At 35.1% G+C, this 20,203-nt stretch overlaps 1 long non-coding RNA gene across 1 annotated transcript in view; it reads right to left on the minus strand.

The window, feature by feature from the left end:
* LOC148595234 (uncharacterized) overlaps positions 1-11,283 on the minus strand; it is a 684,188-nt gene extending 672,905 nt beyond the window's left edge. The window contains exon 1 of the long non-coding RNA XR_015913213.1: positions 11,265-11,283. This is a non-coding gene — a long non-coding RNA (uncharacterized LOC148595234). The remainder of the gene's footprint in view (positions 1-11,264) is intronic.
* Between the last annotated feature and the right edge of the window lie 8,920 nt (positions 11,284-20,203).

Consider the following 20,203-nt stretch of genomic DNA (forward strand, 5'->3'; position numbering starts at 1 on the left):
AATAAGTTCAACTGCTTGTTGCAATGTCACATCTTTGATTTTAAAGATTGTTGGTAAAAATGTCTGTAAAGCCAGTCTTTTTGTCCATAAAATTAGATTCCCTAAATTAGATAAAAGAAAACATGTTTTTCTAAGGCTTTGACAAAGTCTATGTGACTAAAGATAGCCTAGGTTATTTTTTAGATTTTTTAGGCAACTTAAATTGATGATATGCCACACTCACATTTAGATTCAGAATATTAGTAGTGGTGCTAATCAATAGTAGTAGGAAGATCTCTAACGTAGAATGCAATCTTTCAACAGACGGTATGAAACATGTTAAATGACATATGTATCATAGCGTATTTAAATTGATAGTGTGAAAGCAAATCATTGATGCATCTCACTGCTTTTTTGATAAAGCTAGTAGTAAAACTCATGCACCTATTCCCCAATCTATAAAAGATACATCAATATCTTCAATTTGTGAGGTTTAAAAGTATAATGGAGGCGGAATGTGGAAATCATTATTGACATCTTTTTTAAGATGTCCATATATTAATCTTTTATTTCTAATCAGTGAAAATAAATATTTTTTGTAAAAAAAAATCAAATTTGTGAATATCTTGAAAGTAATCATTTTGGTCACTTAGAAATTAAATATTTACTAACTATTTGTCTGGAAGATAGTCTTTTTTTTCACTTACGTTTACTTCCTTTTTTCATCTCTTCCTTTTGTACACTAGAATTAAATTCAATTATTACAATATGAGTAAAGAAACTCAATAATATTTTCAAAATGAATAATAGCTAAAAATATCCTTAGATGGCAACTGTTTCCTTTTGAGAAATACATAAAATTATTGGTTTTAATTATTACATAGAAATACATAAAATTATTGGTCATTTAAAAATATCATTATGTTATGATTGTCATACAAGTTATCATTGTACAAAATAGAGCAAAATCATTCTTTGTTTCTGCAAAATCTTGCATAAATATTATTCTGCAGAAAAAAAAATGTGGAGTTTATTCTGGAGACCCGTTTTAAGACAACTTCAGTTTTTCCCATTGGTTAAGATTATTTTAGGATCATGCCTGCTGTGTGTTCAATATCAGGAACTACTATGTCATATAGTCATGTTTGAATTCTCTTTTTTTAGCAACGGATCATCAAAAGTTTCTCTCCTTGCAAACGATCTCTGCTTCTTCAAATTTTTTTCTGGGAGTCTGGAATGTATGCAGAAAATGGAATACAGAATAGTATTATGGAGAAATGGTCAAGTCAGTGTTAAATCTTGTCTTTTCCTGTCGCTTTACTGGGAGGTAAAGTATGACAAGAACGATAGGAATGTTCCGTCTTTGTATCCCCATTGTTAAGACAAAGTCACCTTAACTTGCACACTTATCAGGGAACTGGTGGACATTTCTTACATGCAAGTCTTTCTACAAAAATCATAGTGAAGAAAGAAGCCAATTTAATTTATCATGTGATTCTCCAAAAGACTTGTGGCCTCCTTCTGTTAATAAAGAGGAATTAGAAATTTAATTTCATAAAAAGTTAGCACTTATTAATGATAAGAAGATATTTTTAACATTGAATTACCAGGATATTAGTAAAAGTTAAAAGAAGTGCCAGCCATTTTAATGGTGTTATTAGCTGCAGTTTACATTTGTGCCCATTAATCCTTGTCAATATGATTTCACAGAATCACAGAATCAAAGAATGGCTGAGGTTGAAAGTGACCTCAGGAGATCATCTAGTCCAATCTCGCTGCCCAGGCAGGGATACCTAGAGCACATGGCACAGGGTGGGTTTAGAAGGTCTCCAGAGAAGGAGACTCCACAACCTCTCTAGGCAGCCTGTTCCAGGGCTCTATCATCTTCACAGGAAAGAAGTTCTTCCTCATATGGAGGTGGAACTTTTGTGTTTCAACTTGTACCTGTTACCCCTTGTCCTGTCACCGGCCCCCACAGAGAAGAACCTAACCCCATCCTCCGTACATTCACCCCTCAGGTATTTGAACATGTTGATTAAATCTCCTCTCAGCCTTCTGTTCTCCAGACTAAACAGGCCCAGCTCGCTTAGTCTTTTCTCGTATGATAGATGCTCCAGTCTTTTCATCATCTTTGTCACTCTACGCTGGAAATCCCTCTCCACGGAGCTGCTTTCCAGCAGGTCAACCCCTAATCTGTACTGGTGCCTGCAGTTACTCCTCCCCACATGGGAAGTTCCTCTCTGCCCAACTCTCCATCCTGCCTAGGTCCCTCTGAATGGCAGCACAGCCCTCTGGAGTGTTCACCCAGTGTCCATTCCATCCAGTTTTGTATCATCTGCAAACTTGCTCAGGGTGCACTCCGTGCCCTCATCCAAATCATTGATGAACAAGCTGAACAGCATCGGGCCCAGTACTGACCCCTGGTGGGACACCACTGGCCACAGGCCTCCAACTAGACTTGGCCCCATTTATCACCACCCTCTGGCTCTGCCCTCCAGCCCAGTCCTCAATCCACTTCACTGTCCACTCATCCAGTCCACACTTCTGGAGCTTTCCTATGAGGATGTTATGGAAGACTGCGTTGAAAGCCTTGCTGAAGTCAAGATAGACAACAGCCACGGCTTTCCCATTGTCCATCCAGCCAGTCACCCCTTCAAAGAAGGCTATGAGGTTCATCAAACATGACTTTCCCTTGCTGAATCCATGCTGACTACTCCTGATCACCTTCTTTTCCTTGACATGCCTGGAGATGGTCTCTAGGATGAACTGCTCCATCACCTTTCCAGGGATGGAGTTGAGGCTGTCCAGCCTGTAATTTCCTGGGTCCTCTCTCTTGCCTTTTTTGAAGACTGGAATGACGTTGGCTTTCTTCTAGTCCTCTTGCACCTCTCCCACTCTCCATGACCTCTCAAACATGATGGAGACTGGCTGAGCAATAACCCCCACCAGTTCCCTTAGCACCTTTGGGTGCATCCCATCTGGGCCCATGGATTTATGGGTGTCCAGTTTGCCTAAATAATCCCTAACCCAATTGTCCTCCACCAGAGGAAAGTCTTCTTCTCTCCTGGTTTTCTGTCTTGTCTCTGGGTTCTCCAGTTCATGGAGAGTAACCTTAGCAATAAAGACTGAGGCAAAGAAGGCATTTAGTAACTCTGCCTTCTCTGCATCCTCCACCACCAAGGCACCCTCCCCATTCAGCAGTGGACTAAGATTTTCCCTAGTCTTCCTTTTGCTGCTGATGTATTTATAGAAGCCCTTCCTGTTGTCCCTGACATCTCTCGCTAACTCTAATTCCAAACAAATTTCATTTTGTGACTTGTTATATTTTTTAAAATAAAATCAGCATGTGGATATATTTTACTCCTTTTAAGAAATGTCAGGAAGAATACAGCTGGGATCCATGAAATGTAGCCTTTGATTATAGCAAATGTTAGACATTAACAATGAGTTGTATTTTCCATTCCTATGAGTGCCTTTCAGCCAAATTCTATATTGTTTTTCTTCCGTTGCTGGGGGTATGGGGCATGTGTGTGGATAACGCATTTGAAATGACAGAGTGGTTTTAGTTTGGTTTAGTTTTGGTTTCGTTTTTCTGCTCTGTTTGGCCAAATTCACAATGGGTTAGAGAAGATACATAAATGAAAAGACAAGCCTTAACGAAACATAGGAAGATACCAAATGTGATTAAATAATAATGTGTCTTATACAAACTGCAAAGAGCCATACATAAATATATAACTAAGTGATTTTGTAAAATATTTTCTGTAAGTGCACCTGATAAAGTAAAGTAGCATTACTGGACCTGGTACACACTCCAAAATGAATGTATATTCACAGGTTATTTTCTTAGTGGTATTCTTTAGGCTGAATTAGTTAGAAAATTAGTAATCTTTCTCTTGTGTGAGCAAAGGCTTTCTCGTTAGAACATATGGGTGAGAGCAGACAGTTTAAAAAGGCAAACGCAAGTAAATTGGGAAAATGATTTTTTTTTCAACTGCAGATGACTGTACCAGAGACCATTAGGAAGCAGTAAAAAGCTTGGAAAGGTACATATGGAGAGGTGTAGGGATCAGGCAAAAGGGGTGGACTGTGCAAAATAAAATTTCAGCATTTCAGCTACGCACCATAAATATTCATTAACGCACTGGAAATATTCTTTAATACTGTTGTGAAACTTTACTTGATTCTTGCATCACTCAGTGAGCTAGGCTTTCACATGTAAAGCATATCCTGCAGGTAAAATCCATTTGCCAAAGCAAAAGCAGTTTTGATTGTTCAGTATTCCAAACAAGAGCAAGGATTCAATCACACTTTCGCTTTTTGCTTTGTATATGCTGTTATACACTGAGTTTGTTAGTCATCTAGACTACCTCTGAAGAAATTTAAATAAAGAGAAAAGAAGGGAGAACTCAAGAAGGGTGTTTCTTCTCAACCTGTGAAGCCTGTCTCTAACAACATAACTATGAATCATAGACTGGAGATGTCACTCTTGCTGTACACAACTCAGAAGGACTTAATCCAGAGAACTCTGTTTTAGATTCTGAATGTATGAAATAGAAACAAGCCTTCCTACCTGATTTTGGGTACAGAAACTAACCTGAAGCTTCTAAAATCAATTAAGTATTTTTATTGATTTCAATGGATTTGGATTAATTCTCTATCTAAGAAAAGTGATATGTAAGTAAGTAAACTTAAGAATAGTGGTGTATATTTTTTATGACTTCCTCAGGAGCCTTCTACATTAATGATTCTTATACATAAAATGACAAAAGTCCTCCTGGCCTGGTATTATATGATAACATTAATATTCTGATGAACCGCCCAAGAAACAGGGTCTATAAATCTCTCAGAAATGCCAAAATGCCTACCTGATTCACATAATACATTCCTTCTTTAATCTCTGCAGGTGTGTGGTCACCTGCATATTTCACTCTCATGTCTACCTTTTTTCTTTTTTCCAAGACCATTAATGAATATATTAAATAAAGTCAGAACCAGAATATACCTCAGAGATTTACATTAGTAAGCTATCTATAACCTAATAGTTGCCTCCTGGGAAATATCCCATTTTTTTTGGTTTAGTTAGTTCTTTATCCATCCTCTATTTCTTTTATTAAGCTCCATTCTCTGCTGTTGAACTATGTTCTCTCTGTGAAACCATATCCAACACTTCACTGAATCCGAGATAACTTGGTGTTCTCTAGAAAGTCAATTATTTTATCAAAGAGCAATACTTTTTTTTTTTTTTTTTTTTTTTTCCCTGTGCTGGAACAGGAAATAAATACTATGGAAACAACATCTAAAATGGAGAATTAATCATATGAATGAAGTAATGTGAAGTAAAAAATCTCTAGAAAAATGATGTGTAATTCTGTGTTCAGAAGAAAAGAGGAAACAATGGAACTAGCAATGCTAATACCTGAGATAAAATTAAACATAAAATTCCAGAGGAATTTCAAGCCAAAAAAAAAAAAAAGTTGAATTGGTAATGAACAGGAAGATGATCCTGAATCCCCTGTATACAGACAGAGCTGAATTACTAGAAATAAACTGGCAAGCTGAAAGAGGAAGATCAATAAGATGGAGAGAATTTCAGGAACAGAAACCAAACCCCAAACCTCTATGCCAGATGAGAGCCATTACCGTGCTCTGTGTTACTAAATACATACGTTTCCATTTTATAGGTGTCTGTGGGTTCACAGAGGAGTTAGAGTTTGAGAAAAACTTTGTAGTCATTTTTACTGGCTAGATCAAGAATCTAGAAAAAAATAAGTGTTAAATCTGTGACTGACCCCAGCATGTGAAATTAGGCTCCATTGCCTTGTGTAGAATTGAAATGTTTCATGTTGTCTTTTAAGTTATACAAAATGGAGTATCTCAGCAGCAGAGTCACCTTGTTATAGGTCTAACTGCACATTGAACATTATACATTCACAGAAAAAATATGTACATGCATCATTCTATTCATAGGTATGAAAAACACATAATTTGTGTTATATGTCTCTAAAATAAAACATCCCTACTTATTTTCATAAAATGTTTTAAGTGTATCATTAGACCTCTGGGCTGCTTGAAGTAATTTGGAAGCAGTCTTAATGCAATCAACTAAATAACATTGACTTATCAGTCAACAAAAAGACATTTATGCCTTTTGGCTACTATCAGGATAGATGTTTGCACTTCATTTCTATTACTAATAAATTAATCCAGGCCTACTACAGCATATGTAATTAGCATTTGGTTGATCGATTTGTCACCATGAGATGATCCCGATTATGTTCTTAATAATCAGTTGACTCTTAATTGACTTTCTTTCATTACAGCATAAAGAGATAGACATACTGACCAAGGTATAAAAATATCTTAAACTGCATTGTAGTACCAGTGTTTTTCTGGGCATAATCATCTTTGATTTTTATAGAAATCTAATTAATTGGTAAAATAGAGAGATTCAGGTTAATTACCAAGTTCTTCTGCCAGTGAATAGTAATCAAAATGCAAAGTGCACCATGGTATTAAATATTAAGAGAATTAATGAATATGAAACATAGATCATTTGTTTCAGCAGGAAACAGAAAGAAAGCATTTTTAAATACAGATACTTTACACATTCTAATGTGGAATGTATTTGTGAGTTATGTATTTGTCTGTGTGTGCTAAATAGAATAATGACCATGGAAAAAATGGTACAGTTAAAAACAGGAAAATAAAGCAAAATCATGTTAATAAAAAGTCAGAGCTCTGTAATGACAGAAGACAATCTGTAAGAATTCAAAAATAATGATGGAAAAAATGTTCTCTGAAGTTATAACTTGGCTACTTAGAATTTTTTTGAAAACAATATAAAATACTCTCCATTCCAACATTTACTGTTAATGTTCATATCTTTCTAGGGAAATAATCAGCCTCATTCAAATGCCAAATTGTAGAATATAAACACAAATAAAAGATATAAGGAACAAATATTAAGTAAATAAATCTGCTTTTATGTAATTCATTCACAAAATTCATAGTAAATGACAATATATTAACAAGCTTGCAGAGTGCAATATGCCAGTGGACAATCATAGCCTCAATAGCTTCATTTTTTAAGTAAGGCTGACTGAGCAATATGCCAAGTGCACTTAACCCAGAGTGGACTAAGCAACACGCTGAGTGCACTTAACCCAGAGTGAAGTTCTCAGGGAGCTCTGAGTACTTAACCCTTCACTAAGTACCTAATAAGAGCAGAAACACTGCATTGCCAAAATAGCACTGCTTTTTTTCCTTGGTTTCTTTTCAATCCCAAGGGATGCAGCCAGTACTCCCTGTTCCACTGGTCTTGTAATCTATCTGTCTGCATTAATTACTTTTCAGCTCACCCTTTCAGCCTGCTTCTTGCTATTTTTTTCCTTTTCTTTTTATGGTATGATATGATGGGACTGTGGTTGCTCCAGTACCTTGTGGTAGAACTGATCTCTTCCCCTGCCTTTCTTTAAAACAGGACCCAACAGACTGGAAGCAAATTAGGTTGGACACTAAGGCTGCTTGCTCCCATCTTGTGGCTGCCCCTCTTGCTGGTTGTTTTGAAAGCTTCTCCAGAAATGATAATTCTGATGTATTTGTATGTATCTCTTGTGTTCTTATGTATTTTCTGGGAAAGCAGCAACCCCCACAGCGCCCCTGAGACTCCACCTCAGCCCAGAGTGCAACAGCCAGAACAAGGTAACACACAACTTCACAATGCAACATATTTTGTACAGTGCCAGAAAATAAAAATGTAGCCAAACAAATCAAGTAGTTCTGCCATTTATCAAAGAAGGTAAATGATTCTTTTGGCTTTTATTCTTCTTTACCCTTGATTCTGTGCCCCATTCCCTTAATCATTCCCATGATCACTACTTCCTACATCACCACTCAGGTTTATTGTATACTGTGGAGAGTTTGTATGAAAATATACATGACCCACTTGATTTCCTCCATTAAATACTTATCTTTGTAATCCTAGCTCTCTTTTCAATATCTTTTCTCTTTCAAACCATCAACGTTCCCCTTATACGGTCTCCGTCTCTTACCATGCAGGAACTTCCTCTATTTTTTCTCCTCTGAGAAAAAAAAATATCAAATATTTTGTGACCTCAACTTTGCTTTTTTCCTTCCCTCCTCTTTCTACTTTCTTCTTTTTTTTCCCTGTCAAGTATGCAGAATTTCTCAATTTCTCCTTTTTTTTTTTTTTTCCTAACACGCACAAGCACCCTATAGGGATTGTTTTTAAACATGAAACAATAAAATATATTTGTAAGGCCACAGCACTGAAGATTTTACCCCCATTGTGTATGTATGAATTCTTTTCACAGTCGATTTGACTTTGGGGTTAGTATCTCAATAAATCTTTGCTGAGCACTGAATCATTTTTCATTTTTTACTAGTGAGTGGGAAACCAGATTGTTTGATGTTAAAGAGTTTTCCTTCTGCATGTTCAGCATCATAACAAAAACCGAAGTGGGACAAGTGTTTCTAACTCACCAACTTCTGACAGGGGCTGATACTAGCGATCAATGATCAGTGGATTGATTTATAACAAAATATCATTGTTTGTTGTTAATTTTAAAATACATTTAGTTTGATTATTAGTAACTTTTTTCTACTCAGAAAAGAAGAATCTCTTTTCATGTAAATCAGATAGGAAGGGATTGTCTTGTCTCAACACTGATGTGCCATTTAAAATAATCTAGGGTATGCGTGACATCTGCTGGCATATGTGGAACAGCCTTCCTGGGAGACTTGCACCCTTCTGAAGAAGCATGTGCAGCCCAGGCAAGATAGCTAACAGAGTCTAAAATAGGACTAGGCATCTATGTTTAGACAGTTAAATGCTGCCTAGCTTTAGTTCAAACTAATTCTTCAGTTAAGATCTTAAAAGATTTTGTTGTTGTGACTACTAAAGTCAAGGCATAGTGACATAAGTGCGTTTATATTTAAGATGTTCTTAAAATAATAGATGTGTGCTAAGAATAGAAGGAGAAACCCACATCAAATGAGAATTAATTATAAGATATCTTCATGTACAGTTAAAATCACTTTCCCAATCCAGAACAGGCTGATTGAAGTTTTGGAAGTTATAGCACAGAGAGGAGAAAAAAGTATGATCCTGATTAAATGTCAGTTTGAGGTGCTCCAAGTCCTGCATCAGCCTGGCTCCTTATCTGACAGAATCTTCCTTTGCCTCAATTTATTTACCAGCAGTCATTTCCTTTTGGCTTTTTGGAATTCAGTTCCTATCCAGCCGATGATACTTCTGTGTTTCTGTTGACAGTTTTCATTACCATAATGGGCATCCATTCAAGGATTATATGCTGAACATATGGATTTGCCTGCAAAACACACACCAAATTCTTCTGCTATTGACATATATTTAATTCAGATCCCTTTAATTTTCTTTATAGTTTTATGCTGCCAATTTAATTTTGTATAAAATATAGTTTGATCTTAATAATATGAGTTTGACCATATTTGCCACTTACCTTCTGCTGAAATTAGCGTTATCTTTGCATAATTTATTATCTAGGTATCTTGCCTGGCTAAATGTCTTTTAAAATTTCCATAAGTATAGAAACAGTTTTGCTTAAAATGTAATGCAAGAGATTAATATTTGTATCTATGTGTATCTATTTCCTTCTTGTCCATTCAACCACCTCCTTTTCCAGTTTTAAGGAACTCAGGCCACTTTTGATATCCAACACATATAGACATATACTGTGTGTATACATATACATAGTCTGTATATATACACATATATACACACACACTCACACACAACTCTAAATCTGGTTAAGGTTTAATCTGTTTTAAATTTGGTTTCAGGAACTGCTTATGTTAATTAGCTTAATCATCTTTTGAGTGAGAACTGATGTTTGCTGATTTAAAAATTTTACACCTTTTAATTATCTGTATGGTGCATCGAATATCAATGAAATTAAAAAGTATAAAATCCAACAGTATTCACGTAATGGCTTTGAATTGAAAAAAAAAATGGAAAATGTAGTAAGTAAAATGTAGTACTTCAGAACTTCAATTGACGTCTCTTTCTGTCTCTCTCTCTCTTTTTTTTTTTTTTTTTGTATGGGTTCGGGATCTTTTTTGGTTTTTTTTTAATGTTTTTTTCTTCAGGTAACAAAAATCCAAGCCATTGCTCCCATTCTATATATTTAGACTATTCATTAAATATTGTGTCTTTAATTTTTCTTCCTCTCATTTTCATCTATGAGACATCTAGCCTACATTTCAATCAGTCAGTTGCCTAATTCGTTTACAAAGCCCCTATTCAGGTTCCGGTTACTATCAGCAGCATGTCTTAAATCTGTGCTCTATACCTTTCGATGCCACCCAGGGATGCCGCCCTGACCTATATATCCCCATCACACAGTTTTGTAGGTGCGTCTTGGAGGACTGCAGGCATCCTCCATGTGTGAGATACTAATCACCCTAAGACATCACTTCAACTGCACACCTGCACAGCTGCAATAGCTAGACAACTTGTGTTTTTCCTCTTGGTGTTGTAACTATTTGTCTGACAGTTGTATGTTGTAAATTCTTGTTGTGAATTAAAAAAAAATAGCAAAGCCTGGTTTTGTACAATGAAATGTCTTTGGGACTCAAGAGTGTATGTGCATTAGTGCCAGGAACTGTATAGTGTTTGAAGCACAGAGAATTGTTAAGAAGAAACAATTGCACCTTTGCTATTTACCAGTGTATTCCCTAGATTTGTCCACGAGTCACTTCATAGTTTATTTACCCACATTTTATTGGACAATCTACCCCTTTTGGGAGAGCCGACATGAGACTTTAGAGTCCTGTACATGACAAGAGTCTTTTGGCATCTGTACTTCGCATTTTGAAATCATTACTGAAAGGAGTAAGATGGAGATAATCCAGGAGTGAAGTCCTTGATGGCCTTTATAATCTCAGCAAACACACCCACATACACAAAAGCAAGATTCTCCAAAGGTTCCTTTTTGCTGAGCCTGTTGGATTCTCTGCACTGTACACTGTGGAATGGTTCAGAAAGGAAATAAGAAAATGGTTTTGTAACAAGAGTGTGCAAGATAATGACAATAATAAAACATTTAGAGAGTCAGGTTTGAGTTCATATTACTCTTCATGCTAGCTGAAACTTGTTATACAGTATATTGAAGTATCTTTCAATTTTGCAGTATATTGAAGTGTCTTTATGTTGTGTTACATTTAAGAGAAAAGATACCATTCACACACTTTGAAAAAGAGTTGACATATAATAGCATCAGCACGGCACAATGAAAAAAAAAATGTTAAATGGTTTTATTGCTCATCTTTCTGCTAAAGAGAATCTTAAAAATGTTATTACAATTATACTATTTGTTTCACTTTGTGTCCTACTGAAGATACTGCCTTTTCTTTCAGCATCTGCTTTCCCACTTTTCAGAGACTCAGTTCACAGAGTCACAAAACTCAGATAAGCACCAAATCTGTATCTTAGGAACTTTTAATAAAATGTGCTGGACACCGGTAAATTCCAACCAGATCCCAAAGATAGACCAATCACACTTGCAAGAACCATTGATGATCACATATTCTTATGGTGGATCTGCTGTCTGGGATTTTCTTATAAACAGTACTTTGTGTTTGTTACAATAATTGCCTGAAGCCTTGCTTGTCACCTTCATATTTGATGAATCAAATACAAACTAGTTCCTTGGATGATCACAAAAAATGATTATACTGTTAGTGATGTAGATACATATGAAAACTTATGATATCATCTCATTTGTTCTATTATGAAGAATTAACAGTCTTTACAGACACAAGTTTCTTCCATGTTTCATTCAGTTAGATTTGATTTAACTGGAAGCTGAAGCTTTCTAAAGTATTGGAAGAATAGCTCAGAAGAATTTCTAGAATTTTCCAATTAGAAGAACTAGAAGAATTTCTAATGTAATGGAAGAATCAGTTCCAATATTATAAATAAAACCAAGGGATCCCTTTTCTTGATTATTAAATGGTAATTCTTTTGCCTCCATTTTTCCATGTTCTAGTTTTTAGATGGAGCTGGGATAAAAAGATGACAGGAGAAAGCTGACAGGGGGAAGGGGTGAAAAGGCAATAGGAAAAAGAGAGTATATGGGAAAGAGGGCATGTAGGAAGTTAGATGAAAGCAGAGAAATGCTAAAAGGGGTAAAGGGAGAAATGAAGAAGGGGGAAGAAGGGGAAAAAACACCCTTCTCAATAAAAAAAAAAAAAAAGTTTTGTCATTTCTGTGGTTATGTTATTGTTTACTGCTCATTAGTTGGAACTCTGTCACATATTTTTCTTCCAATGATTTTTCATTCTAAATTCTTCAGCAATTCTTGCAGAAATATGTATTAACAGAAAATCAGCACTATTTGCTAGTTGTTCATTATTTGCTTTTTGTTATTCTACAACTTACCATATTTTCGGTCATGCAGAAGAAATAACACCCTGTGACAAGGATTGCCAATGCTTCAATATAAGCAGTAAACAGTTCTAACAAACTGCTTATCATGAACTCTATAGCTGAAAAATAACAGATATGCTTAAAGGAAATCAGGATTGACTGACAAATAATTTACCAAGCAAGAAAAGAGCTGTATATCAGGTTGTTTTTACTTACAAATAAATCTTTTTACTTCTCCTTCTGTGAAATTTATTCCTGTATGGGGATTTAGCTCAAGGCCTACTTACTACTTAAATCCCATGTAATATAGCAGCTTTTGCTGGACCTGTGACAGGGTTTAATTTCAGCCTAGCGTTACTTAAGCTGAGCAGGCAATATTTCTATCTGGGATCATGAACAGGATTTTTGGAAAACTTAAAGTAAGGTCAGTCCTAAAGAAGCCATGCTAGTTAGCCTTGAGAGCTATTTCTGTAGAAAATCTCTAGACAACGTGGCATGCTATATACCTTATGTATCTTGAAAAAGATGGTTCAGACCAAGGGTAGCTGGCTCCACCTGAAGCCATATATGCAAGCTTGCTATATGAAAGACAGGGTAGATTCACCTTAAAGCCTGACTCAGTGTGGAAGAAAACTCTGCAGGCATATCCACTTGAGGGATTAAACAAATGAAAGCTGAAAGTCTATGTTCTGAGGCTCATTTGTCATCATATTAGCATTGATCAGTATAGAATTTATGATAGCAAATAACAGCCTCCATGGTCCAAAACACAGCTGAGATTGAAATTTGTAACTTAAGAGACTTTTTTTTTCTCTCTGTCATAGGTCTCCCTGAAAATTGTACACTCAGGAACACCTGCTGCAACTCAAAAGATGGCAGAAATGCCTTGAAGATTACAGAAACTGAGAGCAAAGGGAGAAAGTTTGCATATATGAGAATTTACAGTGCTGAAAGCGGTTTACACAGCAATTAATTTATATTTGTATAATATGGAGAGAGAATAGTTTACCTACTAAATACTCTCTGTTAACTCAATTACTATACAGTCTCCTTTTTTGTCATAAATATATGATCCTATCTTTGAATTAAGATAGTGAAAATGAAGATTGGCTTTTGAAATATTTATATTTTAACTTTATAGACAAAGTCTTTTTTAATGAAATCTTTTAGTTATTACCATTTGTCACAGAACCTCAAGCAGAAACACTTCCTTTCCATAAGGAGAAGCCATTTATTTCTGTGTTGGAGTTCATGTTAGACCAGAAGAGTAGGTATCAATTTTGGTTCAATAATGTTCTGTCAACCTACATGCTCTTTACAAAAAATCAAGCTCTTTTCAAGGAAAATTATACTAGTTTTTGATATAGTGGACCGTAATTTAGTTTCTGCAATTCTTTTGTATTCATATAATTACTTTTGGAATTATCTACTCTTTCCTTTCCCATACCTCCATCTCTTTGCAATTCCTATTTCTTCTCTTCATCAGAGAAGGCATCTTGTCTGCCTACCATACACCGAGGCTTCACTTCTGGCAACTGAATACCAAAAAGTTTCCTTAGTATCAGATTTTTCTGGAGCTTTTAGTCGAGGCACTGACTCCAAATTTCACCACCAGGTAAAATTCCAGTTATCAAAATAGAATGTGCAAAAGCAGCTGATTAGCTTTCCTGCATGAATCTGGATGTGACCCTTTGCTTCCTTATGCTTTGCCTTGGCTATGACAATGCAAATGTCAGCTCCAGATCTAATCCCCACAAAAGCAACTGAATCAAAGCTTCCAAACCCATCTCAATTTGTATCAGTTAACAATAGTCCGTATGTCCTATCAAAAGGCTTTTTTTTTTTTTTTTTCCAAATTCAGTGTAAAATGGACAACAGTGATACACTCTTTTTTGTTTGAAAAGTTTTTCCTTTATTTATTTTTGGATGGACTATGAATTCAACTGTCTGGAACTTGTATTCTGCAGTTGGTTACTGGCTGACTTTTAAAATAAGATTTAAGGAGATTCCAAAGGATGCTCAAGAATTCTACTGAAATATACCCAAACAATCCATGTGACCTTATTTGTGTCCTTTCTGTTAGCAGTCACACATGATTAGATGCACTTTCAAAGCTCTCGGATAACTAGAGCGAAAAAAAATAAAGAACACAAATATAGTAGCTATTTTATCAAATGCTATTCCTTCTTGTAGGCAAGAGGTTGTGTAATTGTGAAAACATTATTATTTGTATGATTTTTTAGAATAATTGTGTATCAATTCAGATTTGGAAAAATAAATCTTCCATTTATCAAACCTTTGTTTGTCAGAAAAATAAACAATTTGCTTTTTGCCAGTTAATCGAGTGCTATTATCAGTGTGCAGCACATTCTGAAAGTTAAACACTGTCCTAACAGGATATATACTTTCCTAATTGGAAAGGATATATTTTGTGACTTAGGAATTCAGTAAGAGATTTTAAAGCACTCTTAAAAAATCCCTAGTTGTGTTATTTATTTTCCCAAGATATTTCCTTTTTTTTTTTTTTTTTTTTTTTTTCAGAAGTGTTGTCAGAATTTGCTCAGGATTTTCCAAACTTGTCTATAGTTTTTCTGTTTTAAGACAGATGATGTTACTGCATGGCAGGAGATAGCAGCCCGTGCATGGCAAAGAAACACTAGTATATACCATTAGAAAGGGTCTCACATGCTCAGTGTGTACTGACCATCTGTATAGTCTCTACATGGAAGATCTAATGCTTTCTAGAAGTACAAGATGAAAAAGTGATTTTTTCTTTAGTAAAAAGAAACAAAGCAAAAACCCTGCTATTATTGTATTTGAGTGACTCAGAATACTGTTTGAAGAAAGTGGCCTTTAAAGAGTTGTTAATGCAGTTTCTTCCCTAAAGAAATAAATAAAATACAATAAAATAAAGGTCAAGTTGATGCACTCGATAGATCAGTAGGCATTCTGATGGCAGATACCAGAAAAGTGAAAACAACCCTGGGTTCTCTTTGGCGTTGTAGAAACAAACATACTTAAGATAGATTGGTGAATAAAATGGGTATCTTAATAAAGTAATAGAAAGAATTTGGAATGATTAGAAAATAATGCTTAATAATAATAATAATAAAAGTTTTAATCTGGCGTTTGCAAACATCAAACGTGACAGAATTAGTTGCCACTGCTATTTTGACTTTCCCATGCTGAAAAATTAAGAGAAAGACTCAGTCCCCTCCACTAGCAAAAAGGATCCGAGAACACAAAAATGTGTATTTCACATTTGCTGTTGTTGCTCTTGTCATATGATTCCCAGCTCTGATATTGACATTCTGTTGCTTAGTTTCTCTGACCTGAAACTTTCTACAAACAATCTATAATCTCTATATTAAAAAAAAAAGCTAATTATCAACTTTTATACTTAATTTATGAAAATGAATGACATTTGGAAAGTGCTTTAGGGTAAACAAAGAGAAGGTATTTACAGTAAAGGGAATTCTTCTATTGAAGACTTTCTTTTGGATGACAGTGTTTCAGAAGCCTGCCTGAAGTACTAAGCTAGGTGTTCCTTCTTTAACCCAGATGAATTCAAAGTAGCATAAGCCAGGAGAAATGTAAGTTGGGCTGTTCAAGAAAAATCAAATAGTCTTTGGCTATTCCAGATCAATGAATAGTTACTGATGAAAAAATAATAATTTTAATTAAAAAAAAAAAAGTGACACATTAACTGCAATAAAAGAAAAAAAATGTATTTGGAAGTGAAATGCACAGTTAAAGAGAAAAAAAAATCCATATTTAACCTAAACATTAAAGACCAACTTTTTAAAGCACAGTGTCAGCATATGCAAGGCCGAATGTGTAATTTTCAGAATACTATTATTTGATCTTGTACTTTTTTACATAACTAATGATGCATGCAAAGGTAATGTGTACACAAGCATAAATTATTTGTGCTGAGGTTCACCAATTTAAATTACATTATTTACATACATGCTGAAACAGTGTTTGGCAATGCAATGCATCCTCGTTGACATGTGTCAGTGAGTGGTTTGGAAGTCTGATTAGCTAATCACTTTGTTGAGAAAGATTTCCTCCTGGAAATGATCATGGCCAGGTGCCTCTTTCATATCCCATCCTTATTTTTTGACAAGTATTATAGGTCACTTGGAAAGCTGAAAGCTCAGCAAGCCTTCATGTTTAGAGAACTGAAGATGTTTTTTTCTCCCTCAACAAAATAAGACTCAGTCTGTAATAATTTTTGTTTATTTATTTGTTTGTTTACGTGTATCTTAGTATACTCATAGTCACATTTAACATATATAGTTCATTATTGCAAATTAGGGCAGTTTTTTATAGAAGCTTTCAGGGGAACATGAATTAAGTTTCTTATCAAATCAGAGAATGTAAACAGTGGTGTGGTCTTAAGCTTTGCTCCTAGTGTTTCATTGCAACATGGAATGCTTCTCTATATAAAACTTCAGAAGAGAACGTGGTCATGCAGATCAAGTTCTTCTGCAGACAAAGAGTAAAGGTAGAAATTAAACTCTTGCCTTATTATATCTTACTGTGAACACTGGATAAGTTCCTCGGCAGTCATTAGACTCCATGACTACTAACTCAACAAGTTAAGGATTTGTTCATAAATGACTGTCTGATTCCCATGTTCATCCTACTGTATATCAATAGCTGAATCAAATAACTGCTTAGGTAAAATTAGTAAACTGCATTTTCAGCTTGTAAATCTACATACTTATGTAGTAATTGTTTCAATAATCTTTCAGAAGTGTTTAAGTATCTCGGGAAGACTATCCACTGAAGAAAACCTCTATTAGGTATTTAGTGATTACTTAGTCCTGGGCTACAAGGTAGGGTGGAGTAACAAATATATTTCTAGATTTCCTTCATCAGACTTTACTGGACAAAGACTTAGTGGATGTGTTTGTAATCAGACAGAATTAAGGAAGGATGGAATTAATGGTAATGTAAAGTTGCAACCTCTAGAAATTCCTTTTAGCAGTCTCATTGTTAAGTCTACACAGACACTTTTGTCTGTAGTGACAGTACTGAAAATTAGGAAAGCATAAATTATAAATGTGTTAACATTTCTTTTGTACCTTAGAAGGTGGTCGATATAAACTATGTTACGTTTCGTACAACAATAGAAGTGATAAACAGCCTGCAGAGTGTGTTGAGGGAAAGAAGAAATTGCTGTGCTCTATCATTTTTTCACAATGCTGCTATTAATCAGGAAAAAGTGTCTGGCTCTTTATTTTCTAAAATGGTAGGAAAACTGCTGGCTGCATGTAAGTGAGAACAGAAATGTTTTTAATTCTTTTACATACTGTATTTTCTGTTTCCAGGGAAACTACTCTCTATTTATATCTGCTGATAACAACTCCACCATTAGGAGATCAGCTGACAGGGACTTTGAATATTATGGCGAAACAGAGGGAGAAATAAGAAAATAATTGAAAATCTATGTGATATTGAAAATAATATTACAATATATATTTCTGGATTGGGTGATTTTGGACAACTTTTATCCTGGCTTTCATCCTTCAGGAGACTTCTTCTGTATGCTGGCTATCTTTGAAGTAAGACACACCATGTACTGTTGTAGAAAAATAAATAATATAAATATTAAAGAAAAATACGGCTCAGTTGGCTGAAGCAAATGCTGAAGAGTTCCCTCAGGCTGTCATGAAAACTGGCATAAACATTATATACAGGAGAACTGGATGAGTTTAAGGCTGAGTTTCTCTGCAGGAAATAGCTCATGTCTCTTTTTACTTGGGATTGCTAGCCTTCATGCATCAATAATGAATGAACAGAAAAAGGAATAGCAGAGGTGACTGAAATTCTTGCCAGCTTCTGCCTATTTTTCATAACTTCAGAATTATTCTGTATTGACATGTGAACCGAACTATAGAGAACAATCTTGGAAGTTGACCTTGCACCAAGAGGCATTTGGGAGATGTTACTATGCAGTCAAATGTTTAATATTTGTCATTAATAAGTAATTCTTAAAAGTGATTGTTTTCCAGGCATTAGATATACAGCTTTTGAAAAAAATCAGTCTTTGTGTGACAAATACAGAAAAAGGTGTTCACACAAAGAGCAGAGAATATGCAGCATGGAAAGGAATGAGGTAGGAGATGTGGAAGTAGATGAAAATGAAGATAGGGTAACTACTTCCCTTTCTGTTAGTGGGAGAGGAAACCTGACCCACCCCATCCCCCCGCCCAGCTGCTCTTATGACCTGGTTACTGTAACAGGAGCTCCTCCTCCTGTTTTGGGCTCTCTCTTTTGGGCTTTTCCCCCTGCTTTGGGCTCTGTGCATTCTTCACATTGCCTCAGCTGAGTAAGGCAATAGAGATATAGCTTTGTTTATAGAGTAAGAAAAATAAATTTTGTCTTCCCTTGTTTCCCTTTTTTAGGTGCTTTGTAAATGTGTTGTGTGCAAATCTTGATACTATTGCCAAAAATTGGGTTCACTAGTCATTGTTTGTGTCTATGTGATAAAGCTGGCTACAAAACTCATGCTCCAGCACTAGTTGCCCAGATCCATCAAAGGCAATGCTGAACTTGGCTCTTAGAAGAGAGGAGACATTTTTTATATAATAATCCTATTTTTAAAGCTTTAGAATCAATAAGAAGCTCTAAAAATAGCTTTGCCTACCCTAGTAAGCTTATACCAAAGATGTAGTAATACTGTTTATAAAAAAAAGGTATATAGATAGAGCCTGAGTTAAACAGTGCCTTAATGAGGTGATGTACCTTGAATTTATTCCAACATTATTTCTCAAGCCTGTGGTTAATTAGGATAAAACCACCAGTTTTATGTGAATATTGTATGCTGCAGAGAGACTGATAAAGAGCTTAATCGAGGGTAACCAGTTCTTCTTGTTTTGAATAAAATCATCCTCAGAATGTCCTGGTGTTTGAAAACTGATGGAATGCTGAAAGGTTACTTTCTGTAACTGAGCTTTTCCAGCTGTTTTGATTTTTTTTTTTCCTGAGATGCCTGAAGCCATGTTTCTAGCACCTCTTCATTTGTAGCATGTGATTATGTTGATTCAATCACTTTTAAGCACATGAAGAAAATTATTGATAATTTACCAGCTGCTTTTTGAGAACGAATTTGATCTTTTAAAAGAGAAGAAGAGGAAGAAAGATATCATACTTCAAGGTCCTTAACAGACTGTAGAACTCTATTAAGCTGTGTGCATTTTACAATGGATGGTAAAATGATTAACAACCTAAAACTGCTAATAGAGTGGTATAATTTCACTTATGACAATGATACAAGTTTTTTTTTTAATGCTAAAAAAAAAGACATCACTAGTAAGTTATATTCTCTTTGTTTGAGAAAACTAACCATTTCCCTTTTTACAGCATTCCTTTTTGAAAAATCACCCAGCTCACTTATTTGTTTTAATTTAGAAAATACTTTATGAAAAATGAATGAACATGTTAAATGCAGCTGTTTTGAACAGCTAATCCATTGCCTAAATCTTTTGTTAAATACCTTAGAAGCAAAAAATGACTATGACAAACCTTTTCTCACTAGAGATTTGAATTATTGTCACCAGAAGGTGGAAAGCATTCTGTCCCAATAGTCACTTGTGAAAGAGTCGTCATGAAAGAAGTAATCACATTACTTTGGAAGTTCTCTCTCTCACACTCACACACACACATATATACACAGAGACAAAAAAGCCAATTAATAAACATGAGAACCTATTCATATAAAGCTTACAGAGCTATAATGTTTATGTCTAATATGGTGTAATCATTATACGGTGCAAAAATTAA

The sequence above is a fragment of the Tinamus guttatus genome, unplaced genomic scaffold, assembly GCF_059628265.1.
Source record: "Tinamus guttatus ecotype Peru unplaced genomic scaffold, ASM5962826v1 Tinamus_guttatus_pri_ptg000138l, whole genome shotgun sequence".
Lineage (NCBI taxonomy): Eukaryota > Metazoa > Chordata > Aves > Tinamiformes > Tinamidae > Tinamus > Tinamus guttatus.